The sequence below is a fragment of the Budorcas taxicolor genome, chromosome 6 (genome assembly GCF_023091745.1).
Source record: "Budorcas taxicolor isolate Tak-1 chromosome 6, Takin1.1, whole genome shotgun sequence".
In the NCBI taxonomy this organism is placed as follows: Eukaryota; Metazoa; Chordata; class Mammalia; order Artiodactyla; family Bovidae; genus Budorcas; species Budorcas taxicolor.
The window spans coordinates 52859779-52876212 of NC_068915.1; positions in this window are offsets into that span (position 1 = coordinate 52859779).

Genomic DNA, 16434 nt, shown 5'->3' on the forward strand with positions numbered 1-16434 from the left:
TCATAAAGTATGTACATTAGCCTCCATGGCCTGGGAATTTCTTACATATTCTGAGCGTGATTACAAATGACATAACACCGCTTTTTAAGAGTTCAAGTGTCAAAGCAAAGAGCTCTATCGGAAATTATTATAGTAGCGTCAAAAGGAAAGGTAGCCACTTCTAATTATAACATAGGCCAAATGTAAAGGACAATTAAAAAAAAAAGAAAAAGAAAATATAAATATACTGATATGATAGAGAGAAAGAAAGGTAAGCAGAAAATAGATTACAGATAACAGATTTGTTATCTTTCTGGTATTTCAGCAATCTGAAATACTTATTTTGGCTTGGTAAAACAATCTAAATATATTTTACTTCAATTTTGAAATTTGGATAGGAGAAGTAAATTTCAGTTCAGTTCAGTCACTCAGTTGTGTCTGACTCTTGTGACCCCAAGAACCACAGCACGCCAGGCCTCCCCGTCCATCACCAACTCCCAGAGTTTACTCAAACCCATGTCCATTGAATCGGTGACACCATCCAACTGTCTCATCCTCTGTCGTCCCCTTCTCCTCCTGCCCTCAATCTTGCCCAGGATCAGGGTCTTTTCCAATGAGTCAGCTCTTCACATCAGGAAGTATTGGAGTTTCAGCTTCAGCATCAGTCCTCCCAATGAACACCCAGGACTGATCTCCCTTAGGATGGACTGGTTGGATTTCCCTGCAGTCCAAGGGGCTCTCAAGAGTCCTCCAGCTCCACAGTTCAAAAGCATCAATTCTTTGGTTCTCAGATTTCTTTATAGTCTAACTCTCACATCCATACATGACTATTGGAAAAACTATAGCCTTGACTAGACAGACCTTTGTTGGCAAAGTAATGTCTTTGCTTTTTAATATACTGTCTAGGTTGGTCGTAACTTTCTTTCCAAGGAGTAAGCGTCTATTTTAATTTCATGGCTGCAATCACCATCTGCAGTGTTTTTGGAGCCAGAAAAATAAAGTCAGCTACTGTTTCCACTGTTTCCCCAACTATTTGCAATGAAGTGATGGGACCAGATGCCATGATCTTAGTTTTCTGAATGTTGAGCTATAAGCCAACTTTTTCACTCTCCTCTTTTACTTTCTTTCTTTTTTTTTTTTCAATTTTTGTTAATATCAGATTCTTTTTTAATTGAACTATAGTTGATTTACAATGTTGTGTTAATTACTGCTGTATAACAAAGTGATTCAATTATACATATATCAAGAGGCTCTTTAGTTCTTCTTCACTTTCTGCCATAAGGGTGGTGTTATCTGCATATCTGAGGTTATTGATATTTCTCCAGGCAATCTTGATTCCAGCTTGTGCTTCTTCCATCCCAACATTTTTCATGATGTACTCTGCATAGAAGTTAAATATGCAGGGTGACAATATACAGCCTTGACGTACTCCTTTTCCTATTTGGAACCAGTCTGTTGTTGCATGTCCAGTTCTGACTGTTGCTTCCTGACCTGCATACAGGTTTCTCAAGAGGCAGGTCAGGTGGTCTGGTATTCCCATTGCTTTCAGAATTTTCCAGTTTATTGTGATCCACACAAAGGTTTGAATAATCAATAAAGCAGAAATAGATGTTTTTCTGGAACTCTCTCGCTGTTTTGATGATCCAGCAGATGTTGGCAATTTGAATTGGTTCCTCTCCCTTTTCTAAAACCAGTTTGAACATCTGGAAGATCATAGTTCAATTATTGAAGCCTGGCTTGGAGAATTTTGAGCATTACTTTACTAGTGTATGAGATGAGTGCAGTTGTGTGGTAGTTTGAGCATTCTTTGGCATTGCCTTTCTTTGGGATTGGAATGAAAACTGACCTTCTCTAGTCCTGTGGCCACTACTGAGTTTTTTTTAATTTGTGGGCATATTGAGTGCAGCACTTTCACAGCATCATCTTTCAGGATTTGAAATAGCTCAACTGGAATTCCATCACCTCCACCAGCTTTGTTCATAGTGATGCTTCCTAAGGCACAATTGACTTCACATTACAGGATGTCTGGCTCTAGGTGAGTGTGAGTGATCACATCATTGTGATTATCTGGGTTGTGAAGATCTTTTTTGTGCAGTTCTTCCGTGTATTCTTGCCACCTCTTCTTAATATCTTCTCCTTCTGTTAGGTCTATACCATTTCTATCCTTTACTTTGCCCATCTTTGCATGAAATATTCCCTTGGTATCTCTAATTTTCTTGAAGAGATCTCTAGTCTTTCTCATTCTATTGTTTTCCTCTATTTCTTTGAACTGATCACTGAGGAAGGCTTTTTTTTAAATCTCTCCTTGCTATTCTTTGGAACTCTGCATTCAAATGGGTATATCTCTCCTGTTCTCCTTTGCTTTTTGCATCTCTTCTTTTCCCACTTATTTGTAAGGCCTCTCAGATAGTCACTTTGTTTTTTTCATTTTTTTTTTTTTCCTTGGGGATGGTCTTGATTCCTGTCTCCTGTACAATGTCACAAACCTCTGTCCATAGTTCATCAGGCACCCTATCAGATCTAGTCCCTTAAATCTATTTTTCATTCCACCATATAGTCATAAGAGATTTAATTTAGTTCATACCTGAATGGTCTAGTGGTTTTCCTCACTTTCTTTAAGTCTGAATTTGGCAATAGGGAGTTCATGGTCTGAGACACAGCCAGCTCCCGATCTTGTTTTTGCTGACTGTAGAGGTTCTCCATCCTTGGTTGCAAAGAATATAATCAATCTGATTTTGGTGTTGACCATTTGGTGATGTCCATGTGTAGAGTCCTCTCTTGTGTTGTTGGAAGTGGGTGTTTGCTATGACCAATGCATTCTCTTAGCAGAACGCTATTAGCCTTTGTCCTGCTTCATTCTTTACTCCAAGGCTAAATTTGCCAGTTACTCCAGGTGTTTCCTGATTTCCTCCTTTTGAATTCCAGTCCCCTATAATGAAAAGGATATCTTTTGGGGGTGTTAGTTCTAGAAGGTCTTGTAGGTGTTCATAGAACCATTCAACTTCAGCTTCTTTAGCATTACTGGTCAGGACATAGACTTGGATTACTGTGATATTGAATGGTTTACCCTGGAAACAAACAGAGATCATTCTGTTATTTTTGAGATTGCATCCAAGTACTGCATTTCAGACTCTTTTGTTGACCATGATGGCTACTGCATTTCTTCTAAGGGATTCCTGCTCACAGTAGTAGATATAATGGTCATCTGAGTTAAATTCTCCCATTCCAGTCTGTCTTAGCTCACTGATTCCTAGAATGTCGATGTTCACTCTTGCCATCTCTTGTTTGACCACTTCCAATTTGTCTTGATTCATGGACCTAACATTCCAGGTTCCTATGCAGTATTGCTTTTTACAGCATTGGACCTTCCTTCTACCACTAGTCCCATCCACAACTGGGTGTTGTTCTTGCTTTAGCTCCATCCCTTTCTGGAGTTATTTCTCCACTGATCTCCAGTAGCATATTGGGCATCTTCCGACCTGGGGAGTTCATCTTTCAGGGTCCTATCATTTTGCCTTTTCATACTGTTCATGGGGTTATCAAGGCAAGAATACTGAGGTAGATACTTAGATAAACTGATTTGGTAGAGTATTTCTTCCAGCTGTGATTCAGAGCACACATTCTTTGCTTATATAGGTACTATATTTGAGCCCAAGTTTCTAGACTCACTTTCCCAAATAAAACTAAATATTCTAATAAAAGAAGGTTCCAACTGTTTCTAACATATTGAATTTAAAAATAATATGAGTTATAATTGGTATCATAAAACAAATAGGTACCCATAGTTTTTATCATTCAAGGAATACTTAGAGGATTTTTGACCTTTTCATTTTCCAAAGAAGCCACATATGGGTATGTATTTATTAAAACCTGGTAGGTTAAAACGTCATATGAGTGCATGCTTTTTTTTTTTACTTCCATTTATTCATATATCAACATCAACATTGTAAGTATATAATTCTGTGTTATTACTGATTAATATTAGCAGGAAGACATTTGTCATGGTTTATTAGAAAAGGGCAATAATAGCTCAGCAAATTTTACTTTAAAGTTTGCAACTGTGAGTATTATACTTTAGTTCCTAAACCAGCTGAAGTGCTAGTTTCCTTTAAGTTTTCATAAAATGAAGAAAAAAATTAAAGTTATGATAACAATATTGAATTTTATGATGACAATACTGCATTTTATTCAAAATGAAAATAATTTATTTTGTTGACAGTAACATACATGAAAATATTAATTCTAGAAACTTATTAAAGACATTATTACTACTTTTGCAGATTTACTTTTGCAATCTTTTTCAGAGCATTTATTGCAGTTAAATATATTGTTTTCTCCAACTTTAATATTGAATCACTAGTATCCTTATTCGATGCCTGTCAAATAATATGGCATACTTAGTTCTTGTATGTTTTTAATTTCGGTTATGTGAATGAGCCCAATGAGAAAGTTTGATACTCATTTGGCCTTTTAGAAATACAAGAGAAATATTTTCCCTGGAATATGGTTTCTTGGAAAACTGAGGGTGAAAGAATTCTATTTATTTTAAAAATATATTAAATGGCATATATTTTTCTGCCTTTTAAAACATAACACATGCCTCTAACAACAACAATAAATTCACTTGAAACCATGAAAAATCTGTGTTAAAGAAGGCGTTACTCTCTTTAAGAATGGTATTATCTGTTTTATAATGAAAAGCCAGTAGAGTAGATAGACAGTGTCTCTGGTTACAGATTTGCTCCCAAGTAGATGTGTGAGCTTACACAAGTTATTTAAAATTTCAAGAAATCAACTCCTTACTTGCAAAGTCAGATAAACTAAACAGAATCACAAAGAGTTCTGATTTCACTAGGGTCAGCAAGACTACGCTGGTATAATGGGGAAAAAAAATCAGTCACTTTTTCTTTTTACACTCAAAATCTGAAGATCCAAGCAACTCTCTATAACCACTGTCCTTCATGCACTTATTTAGTGACTGAGAATAAGGCTGCTGTTACTATATGATCTGGAAACATGTGGGTTTCTTGGATGCTCAAGAAAATACAGAACAATTGTTCATAAGCAAGTATAGCCTTTGGACCTGACAAAGAGTGTCTCCTCAACCAAGCTCTAGAAAGATACCTCTGAGATCACTTTTAAACAAGTGCGGTCCTTGGGCCTTGTCCTCAAGAGCTCAGTTGTAGCAAGAATCTAGCTGAGTCAGTTTAATGAGAATTTCCCACCCTCAATAACTGATCAAATTCTTCATCTCTCACTACTATAGACTGAATATTTATGTCCCCCTAAAATTTCTGTGTTGGAATCTGCTGGCTCCTAATTGGCTTCAAAGGGACAGTATTAGGAGGTGGAACCTTTGGGAGGTGAGTAGGTCATGATGGTGAAGCACTCAGAAATGGGGTTAGTGCTCAGATTTCAGAGAAATCTCTTGCTCCTCCCATCACGATGAAGTTACAGCAAGAGAGGGCTTTCTATGAAACAGAGAGCAGAAGCTGCCAGATGCTGAATCTGCAGGCTCCATGATCTAGGAGAAAAAAGCCTTCAGAACTGTGAGAAATAAATTGCTTTTGTTCATAAGTTACTCAAAATAAAGGACAGAAACCATATGGACCTAACAGAAGCAGAAGATATTGAGAAGAGGTGGCAAGAATACACAGAAGAACTATGCAAAAAAGATATTCATGACCCAGATAACCACGATGGTGTGATCACTCACCTAGAGCCAGACATCATGGAATACGAAGTCAAGTGGGCCTTAGGAAGTATCACTACGAAGAAAGCTAGTGCAGGTTATGGAATTCCATCTGAGCTATTTCATATCCTAAAAGATGATTCTGTGAAAGTGCTGCACTCAATATGCCAGCAAAATTGGAAGACTCAGCAGTGGCCACAGGACTGGAAAAGTCAGTTTTCATTCCAATCCCAAAGAAAGAAATGCCATAGAATGTTCAAACTACTGCACAATTGTACTGATTTCACATGCTAGCAAAGTAATGCTCAAAATTCTCCAAGCTAAACTTCAACAGTTGTGTGAACTGAGAATTTTCAGATATGCAAGCTGGATTTAGAAAAGGCAGGGAAACCAGAGATCAAACTGCCAACATTTGTTGGATATAGAAAAAGCAAGAGGGTTCTAGAAAAACATCTACTTCTGCTTCATTAACTATGCTAATGCCTTTGTGTGGATCACAACAATCTGAGGAAAATTCTTAAAGAAATGAGAATACCAGACCACCTTACTTGCCTCCTGAGAAATCTGTATACAGGTCAAGAAACAAGAGTTAGAACTGGATATGGAACAATTGACTGGTTCCAATTTGGGAAAGCAGTAGTACTTCAAGGCTGTATATAGTCACCCTTCTTATTTAATTTATATGCAAAGTACATCATGTGAAATGCCAGACTGTATGAAGCACAAACTGGAATCAAGCCTTCTGGAAGAAATATCAATAACCTCAGATATGCAGATGACACCACATTTATGGTAGAAAGTGAAGAGAAACTAAAGAGGCTCTTGATGAAACTGAAACAGAAGAGTAAAATAGCTGGTTTAAAACTCAACATTTAAAGAAAAAGAAAAAAAAAAAAAAGATCATGGCATCAGTCCTATCAGTTCAGGGCAAAGAGATGAGGAAACAGTGGAAACAGTGACAGACTTTGTTTTCTTGGGCTCCAAAATCACTGCAGATGGTGTCTGTAGCCATGAAATTAAATAATGGTTTCTTCTTGGAAGTAAAGCTATGACCAACATAAATAGCATGTTAAAAAACAGAAACATGACTTTGCCAACTAAGGTCTATACAGTCAAAGCTATGTTTTTCCCAATAGTCATGTATGGATATGAGAGTCTGGACCATAAAGAAGGCTGAGTACCAAACAATTGATGCTTTCAAACTGTGGTTTTGGAGAAGACTATTGAGAGTACCTTGAACTGCAAGGAGATCAAACCAGTCAATCCTAGGGGGAATCAATCCTGAATATTCATTGGAAGGACTGATACTGAAGCTCAAGCTCCAATACTTCAGCCAGGTGATGTGAAGAGCTGTCTCATTAGAAAAGACCCTGATGCTGGGAAAGATTGAAGGCAGAAAGAGAAGGGGACCACAGAGGATGAGATGGTTGGATGGCATAACCGACTCAGTGGACGTGAGTTTGAACAAGCTCAGGAAGATGGTGGAGGACAGGGAAGACTGGCATGCTGCAGTCCATGGTGTTGGCAGAGTCGGACACGACTGAGTCACTGAAAACAATAATAAGCGACTCATTCTATGACATTTTGTTGTAGTAGAGCAAACAGACTAACTTCCCCAGGTAATACTTGATCACCTTTTCTTGACTTTCTCAAAACTTCTTTTAGGTCAGTTTGGCAATAATTTGTCTTTCTTTTTAGTAATTTTCTATCCACTGATCTTCCACCACCACCAGCCCTGCTCCTTAACTCTAAATCCCCACATTTTCCTGATGGCTTGAAATACTTCCTAGTTACATTCTGAGATCTTTTTTTTTTTTTTTTTTTCTCCATTGTAATAGGGCTCAAATAAGATCTGTTTTTACCACTTCTACAATTGTCCAGCTTTGGTTTCCTTTAAAAGATGGAAGTGATATGTGACTCTTTCCCCATACATGTCTTGGGTCACAGCTTGTCACACAGCCATGCTTATTCAAAGAGGCATGTGGAAGCAGGATGAGAAGCACTGGAAATCCTCATGAGAACTGATTATGTCTATTGTATTTCTTTGTGCTGTAACTTCCTAAAATTCCATTATGTTTTGAAATTCCCCAGGGGAAAAGTATCAGGAGAAATAAGAATTTTACCAATAATAAAAAGCACTTTAAACATATATGAATACCTTTTCTTAATATATAGTCACAAAAACATTCATGTTTTAGTTATGTCTGATATCATTCCTGTGTCACCAGTGAACAAATTGAGGCACAGAGTAATGAAATACACTGATTAAAAATCATCTAAAACAGACTCCTGCTTGGAGACAAAAATGTCTAGAATCTAAACTCCTATATTCTAATCCAAAATTCTGTTCTACTGTACTATGTCAAATGTAAATGTGACTGGAAAATGCCACCAGAAATCACCATCAAGGAAAACCAGCTTGAAAGAAGATCCTAGTATTTGACTGAAAGCCAGTAGTTTCATTTCTTTTTATTAAGATATGAGTTTCCCAAAACAGAAGTTGTATTTCATTCTCTATTTGTTTCCTTCATGAGTTTCAAGACAGGGTAAGAAAGTGTTAGCTTCTCCCATCGTACCCAACTCACATGCAAGTGTGCTCAGCCCAACTCTTTGTGACCCCATGGAGTGCAGCTCACCAGACTCCTCTGTCCATGAGATTTTTCTGGCAAGAATATTGGATGGAGTGGGGTGCCTTTTCTTCCTCAATGAGATATTCCTAACCCAGGGATTGAACCCACATCTCCTGAGTCTCCTACATTGGAAAGTGGATTCTTTACCATTTCACCATCTGGAAAGAAAAACCCTAAGTGCATGTCCCCATCAAAATTTGTTTTTTCCAGGACACCACTCACAATATCACAAATGAACCCGTGTACCAATCTGTGATCATGTGTGAAACACTCCTAAGTAACAGTGCCTTATAAAATGTTAAAACATATAGACTCATAGAGAACATCTAAAGTTCTCATTTGTAGATAAGACACCTGAGTCTCAAGAAAAACCGTCTGTTTTTCCATTGCCACTAAGCTATATTATTTGCTATGTGTGCATTCTAAGTCACTTCAGTTGCATCCAACTCTTTGTGACTCTATGGACTGCAGCCCACCAGGCTCCTCTGTCCATGGGATTCTCCAGGCAAGAAGACTGGAATAGGTTACCATGTCCTCTCCCAGGGGATCTTCCCAACCCAAGGACTGAATCAGTGACCCTTGGGTCCTCTGAACTGACAGGTGGGCTCTTTACCCCTAGTGCCACCTAGGAAGCCCATATTATTTGCTGTATTAGGTATAATTGAAGAAAGTAAAGCAACCTATTTGAGGAGTTTATTTTAGAGTACTTCCAATAAAAAAATTCAAATAGCTTAATTTTAAAAATTAACCACATTGCCACTAATCTTCCCTACCCCTTATATGTTCCTTGTTTCCTCCAGTTATCAGAGAAGAACAAACACTATTACAAAGTTCCCCTGCTGGTAGGCCTAAGTAAGCTTCCCTTGCTTATGAGAAAAAGTACAGACTTTGCAGTCTGTTTGCCACATACTTCTCCATATTCAACAGTCCCACAGCCCATATCACAATCAGAGTGATGCCATTTCCCTTTGCACACACAATGGTATTTTATAACTCTACTGAGTGACTGAGCACACAAAAATATATCCTTTTGCTATTGTTCACCTTTATACAATTTCCCTTTCTTCCAGTCCTTCCAAGTCCTATCGTTCTCCTCCTTTCATTTCAAATGGTGTCTCTTCAGGAAAGACACTCTTATCTCCCTTAGGAGAGGTCTGCATGTGATTGCTAAATATTTTTCATATCACTATCAAAGTATTTATCAAACTCTTGTGCAATTTTTCTCTGTTTCATCCAATAGACCCTTTGAAAGCAGGCACCACATTTCATGCATTTTCTCTTTTGAGAGATACCAGAGTCTCTGGGGCTTCCCAAGTGGCTCAGTAGGAAAGAATCTGCCTGTCATGCAGGAGACATGGGTTCAAACCCTGGATCAGTAAGACCCCCGGGGAGTAGGAAATGGTAACCCACTCCAGTATTCTTGCCTGGAGAATCCTACGGACAGAGGAGCCTCATGGGCTAGAATCCATAGGGTTGCAAAGAGTCGGACACGGCTTAGCAACTGAGCATGCACCCATGCACAGAGTCTCTGACTTCTAATAGCTGTCTAAGAAAATTTGTGGAAGAGGAAAAATATTAATAAATAAAAATGACTTTCACAGGACTCCCCTGGTGCTCCAGTGGTTAAGAGTCCCTGTTTCTACTGCAGGGAGCACAGTTTCGATTTCCATTGGAATAAAGATCCTGTATGGCACGTGGTGTGCCACTCCCCCCCCCCCCCCCCCCCGCCACCAAAAAGAAAAAAGCTTAAAATAAAGTTAAAAATGACTTTCACTAACACAACACTTTACAGATCTCAAGTACTTTTCCTACTGTGTTATACCTACACTTCACCACATAATGTCCATCTATTTATAACTCTTAGACACAGGGTTCACCATATTGAAGTCCTATCTCTAAAGAAAACTGCTAACAATTGGGCAATGGGTAACAGTGAACAAACTCTTGACACAGCTGTGACTCCTAGTAACTCATCCAGTTGTGTATCTCTCTACTTCCAAATGGCATGACCACAGCTACATGGCAGTAATTTAAACAAGCAGCTAGTCACATTTTCTCAAACTGTAGAAAACAAGGATTTCAAGGCTACACACCAATTTCCCTTTGTAAGGTGTTTCACTCATTATGTTCACTGACCTTATTTCCACTGTGTTAGTTTATATTGCTCTCTGCTTGAGGAGTTTAATGAGTGTGTGAATTCCACTGGGTATTCTGATTACAATACCCCAGCATATGTGCACCTCTTTATGAGAAAACACATTACCGTGAATCCAAATTTAAAAAAAGGTGATTTTTAGCTCTTCCATCTGAATTTATACTTTCCTTCAATCATGGTTTCTCAATCCAAATTATAAGATTTGTGACAAATAAGCTTGTGTGTCAAGAATAAATTCATGTGTTCTATTTCAGCCCAGCAAGAAGCAGAAAGAACATGAGATTTTTGAGTGAAACGACTAGTTCCACCTCCACTACTTACATTTTGCTTGACACTGGGGATGTCTCTAACCACACTTAGTCTCAAGTTCTTCTTCTGCTAAATGTGGATACTAATTAGATACAGATTCTGTCAGAACCAAGAGAGGGGACGGATGTAAATGTTCCTTTTTTATATTCAAGGATGTATATGAATTTCACAGTACAACATTATATATGCACATTGTCATCGGTTTTTGCTAAATCCTATTCAGGTATTGACCTGCTGCCTCTTAATGCTGTCAAGGAATATAATTAAGCATATCTGACATCTAATTCTGGCTCTTTAGTCAGGAGCATTGGGCAGCTCACAGTAACTTTAACCAAATCTGGCTCCTACCTTGGATATTAACAGACTTCTGAGAACTAGCCCTGTTTTGGGGTTACTGCATAAGACTACATCACCACCTGTCAAGATAATTGTTTCTCTTTTGTATCTTTCTACCTTCCATGACTCAAATGCCGATGTAATTTTTGCCTCTAACTGGAATCTACTCTTTGTCATTCATTCTGAAGAATACGTCAATAATCCTATTATATGGCAGTCAATAAGAAAAATTTTCAAATAAAGTGCTGACCCACTTATAAACTGGAAATCAAGAAATCTGCTGTCTAATATAAGGATTAGCATTTATGTGCTGTGCTAAGTCGCTTCAGTCATGTCCAACTCTGCAACCCCATGGATTGTAGCCTGCCAGGCTCCTCTGTCCATGGGACTTTCTAGGCAAGATTACTGGAGTGGGTTACCATTTCCTTCTCCAGGGGATCTTCCCAACCCAGGGATTGAACCCATCTCTCTTATGCTTCCTGCATTGGCAGGCAGATTCTTTACCAATACTGCCACCTTTACATACTGGACATCCCTAAATTTATATCATGTATCAGAAATCTTCTGTTGGAATTCAAGAGCCAAAATATTCAACTGACTATATGACATTACAATTGAAAATTATAAAATACATATGCAAACTTCAGGTTTTAGTTCAGTGTGTAAGAAGTTTAGAAATCACCACTCTAGCCTAACAAAATGTAAAACACCAAACAAACTGAAAAACCAGTAGTTCCTTTTAGATGTGTCAGAGAAGTGAGGTCACAAGGCACACCACTGCACAAAAAGGTGTAGACCAAATGACTGGTAGTTGTAACAGTTTCTTTCTCAGGGTTGTTCAGAAATTCCCTACTCTAGACATCTCTTACTCTTACTTAGGGTACATGCATTTCTCTCTTGGGTGTTTTTTCAGTCCCTGATAATCCAGCATTCACTACCAGTCTCTTGATGCTGGAGTTTCTCCACTTCTCTCATGGACTTTTGCACAAGACAGTAAACAATCCCATTCTAGCTTTCTCTCTTATGGTCTTACCTATAAATCTATGCAAAATATACATTTTTTGACTCAACAAATTCTGGAGGAACTTGCCCATCTCAATTAGCTTACATTTTGCTTTCACATGTTCCCAATGGCTGTCAAGTCCCAGGTCCATGGTGACCCAACATTCAGAAAAACATATCAAGTTCTCTTGAAACAAAGAGGTAACTCAGAGAACTTTAAACTCTGGAAAACTTGACTAAAATGTAATAATAATTATTTATATCTGCTGAATCATCATTTCAAATAAGGGGTGTAAAATTTTGAATACATTTATTTTGGAGTATTGTAACTCACACCAGAGTTTGAGTGAAACTAGCTTATCAATAGTCTTATTCCCTTTTTAAAAATTTCACTGATCTTTGATTTGTCATCAATTTGAAGATACATAACAATGATTATAATCTATTTTTAGTAAAAGCTAGACATGCATTTTGTGATAAAATTTCACTAAAATTACATATTCTTCTCTTTATGTGTTTTGCCTTACAAGAGTAAATACATGTATTCAGTTGTAAAAATGGTAATTTTGTTATAGGAAAAGCAGTGACTCCTAGAGAATGTGATATCATACCTATCATATATAGCCTTCAGTAGATTGCCTCTCAAGTCTCTTAATTTTAATACCTGCAGCACTGTAGAAAACTACTCTTGTGAGCACACACAGGGCTTCCTGAACAGATGGACATATGGACATGAGTGAAGATATTCAAGAGATCACTGAGAAGCATGGAAAAAATTTGTATGTATTTAAATGTATTTACTGAAATCTGTGATTTCAGATGGAATTCAGATGGAATATTATCTTGCTGGAAATGATATGTAATTAAGAATATGTGCATGCATGCTAAGTTGCTTCAGTCATGTCCAACTCTTTGCAAACCTATGGACTGTACCCCATCATGCTCCTCTGTCCATGGGATTCTCCAGGCAAGAATTCTGGAGTGGGAATCCATGCCTTCCTCCAGGGGATCTTCCCAACCCAGGGATCCAAATGGGGTATCTTGTCTTATGGCAGACAGGTTCTTTACCACTAGTGCCACTTGGGAAGCCCCAGTTAAGAACATGGTCACTATTAAAATACTTCTCAATATGCATTTATTCCATCTAATATATATGTGGGCATAAAAATTAAAAGGATGAAATCATGTCTTAAGCTTTACAGTAAAATATTACTTAAACTTCTCATTAACTACAAAAAGAAAAAAATGATGTGAACAATACAGTCCCCTAGGACATCCTTTCTCCTGTTACCTAGTAGTTCCTATAGCTAGTCACAAGGGCCAGTAATTAAACCAAGGGAACAACAGCATGACTACCATACAATGACTTGCTCCCAGTGGGTAGGGAACTGGTGTGTTGCAACTAGCTACAATATTTGCTGTTTCTTTCAGAAAGGCTTTTAATACGAGTTCCTCATTTGTGATGCAAACCCGCTGTTATGAATAGCATCCATCTGCACCCACTGGGACTTGCAGACAAGGGAAAACAATGCAAATGTGCTGATACTGTGGTGCCTGCTATGCTGTGGGTAACAAATTCTTTTGTCTCTGATCCAGAGGCCTTACATTGTCTCTCAGAAAACTTTTAGCTTAAGAAGTAGGGTAAAAACCTCAGACACTTTACAGTTCAAGATATATTCCTTAAGCAGTTTGAACAAAAGGCTATTTTCAGATTGAAATTGAAGTCTTTGAGTTCACTTCTCAGATAAATCCACACAAACACAAATTGTTATATAAAGTTTAAGCAATGTGTTAACTTCCTACAACTGCTGTGACTAGTTGCCACAAACATACAGTGGCTAAAATAACATAAATTATAGTTCAGTAAGTCAGATGTCCAAAATTAGTTTCTCTAGGCTAAGTTCAAATCACTGGCAGTTTGGAGACTCTTGAAGAGGTTTATTTTTTTGCCCTTTCTATTTTCTAGTACCAGTCCTGATCCTTGGGTCATGGCCCTTCTTTAGTAATGAATCATTCCAACCACTGTTTCAGTAGCCGTATTTCCTTCTTCTCACCCTGACCCTCTGCTTTTCCACTAAAAGGACCCATTGGACTTACCCTGGATAATCCAGAATAATCTTTCCATCTCAACGTCCATAACTTATTCACATTTGCCAAGACCCTTTGCCATATATGACATCTTCTCAGGTTCTGGAGATTAGGACATAGACACAGATAATTTTGTTCAGTTCAGTTCAGTCACTCAGTTGTGTCCAACTCTTTGCAGCCCAATGGATTGTAGCACGCTAGGCTTCCTTGTTGATCTCCAAATCCCAGAGCTTGCTCAAACTGATGCCCATCAAATTGATAATGCCATCCAACCATCTCATTCCTCTGTTGTACGCTTCTTTTCCTGCATTCAATCTTCCCAGCATCAGGGTTTCTCTAATGAGTCAGTTCTACACATCAGATGGCCAAGGTATTGAAGTTTCAGCTTCAGCATCAAGACTTGCAATGAATATTCAAGACTGATTTCCTTTAGGATTGACTGGTTTGATCTTCATGCTGTCCAAGGGACTCTCAAGAGTCTTCTCCAACATCACAGTTCAAAAGCATCAATTCTTTGGTGCTCAGCTTTCCTTATGGTCCAACTCTCACAGCTGAAAAAGCTGTGGCTTTGACTATGGACCTTTTTCAGCAAAGTAATGTCTCTGCTTTTTAATACACTTTCCAGATTTGTCATAGCTTTTCTTCCAAGGAGCTATAGTGTGATCACTCACCTTGAGCCATACATCTTGGAATGCAAAGTCAAGTGTACCTTAGGAAGCATCATCACTATGAACAAAGCTAGTGCAATTATGGAATTCCAGATGAGCTGCTTCAAATCTTAAAAGATGATGCTGTTAAGGTGCTGAACTCAATATGCAAGCAAAATTGTAAAACTCAGAAGTGGCCACAGGACTGGAAAAGTCAGTTTTCATTCCACACCCAAAGAAAGGCAAAGCCAAAGAATGTTCAAATTACCTCACAATTGCACTCATCTCACACACTAGCAAAGTAATGCTCAAAATTCTCTAAGCCAGGCTTCAACAGTACATGAACTGTGAACTTCCAGATGTTCTAGTTGGATTTAGAAAAGGCAAAGAAACCAGAGATCAAATTCCCAACATCTGTTGGAACATTGCAAAAGCAATAGAGTTCCAGGAAAACATCTATATTTTCTTTATTGACTACATCAAAGCCTCTGACTGTGTGGATCACAACAAACTGTGGAAAATTCTTAAAGAGATGGGAATACCAGACCACCTCACCTGCCTCCTGAGAAATCCGTATGAAGGTCAAGAAGTAACAGTTAGAATCAGACATGGAACAACAAACTGGTTCCAAACCAGGAAAGGAGTACGTCAAGGCTGTATACTGTCACCCTGCTTATTTAGCTCATATGCAGAGTACCTCATGTGAAATGCCGGGCTGGATGAAGCACAATCTGGAATCATGATTGCAGGGAGAAATATCAATAACCTCAGATATGCAGATGATACCACCCTTATGGCAGAAAGTGAGGAACTAGAGAGCCTCATGATGATAGTGAAGAAGGAGAGAAAAAAGTTGGTTTAAAACTCAACATTCAGAAAACTAGGATAATGGCATCCTGTCCCATCACTTCATGGCAAATAGATGGAGAAACAATGGAAACAGTGAGAGACTTTATTTTGGGGGCTCCAAAATCACCGCACATGGTGACTGCAGCCATGAAATTAAGAGACACTTGCTCCTTGGAAGGAAAGCTATGACAAACCTAAACGGCATATTAAAAAGCAGAGACATTACTTTGCTGCCAAAGGTCCCTGTAGTCAAAGCTATGGTTTTTCCAGTAGTCACATATGGATGTGACAGTTGGACTATAAAGAAAGCCGAGCACCAAATACCTGATGCTTTTGAATTGTGCTGTTGGAGAATAATCTTGAGAGTTCCTTGGACTGCAAGGAAATCAAACCAGTCAGTCCTAAAGGAAATCAGTCCTGAATATTCATTGAAAGGACTGATGCTAAAGCTGAAATGTCAATACTTTGGCCACCTGACATAAAGAAGTGACTCCTTGGAAAAGACCCTGATGCTGGGAAAGATTGAAGGCAGGAGAAGGGGATGACAGAGGATGAGATGGTTGGATGTCATCACTGACTTGATGTACATGAGTTTGAGTAAGCTCTGGGAGTTGGTGATGGACAGGGAAGGCTGGCGTGCTGCAGTCCACGGGGTCGCAAGGAGTCAGGCATGACTGAGCAATGGAACTCAACTGAATTTTCTTTGGTTTGTGGACCTAACATTCCAGGTTCCTATGCAATATTGCT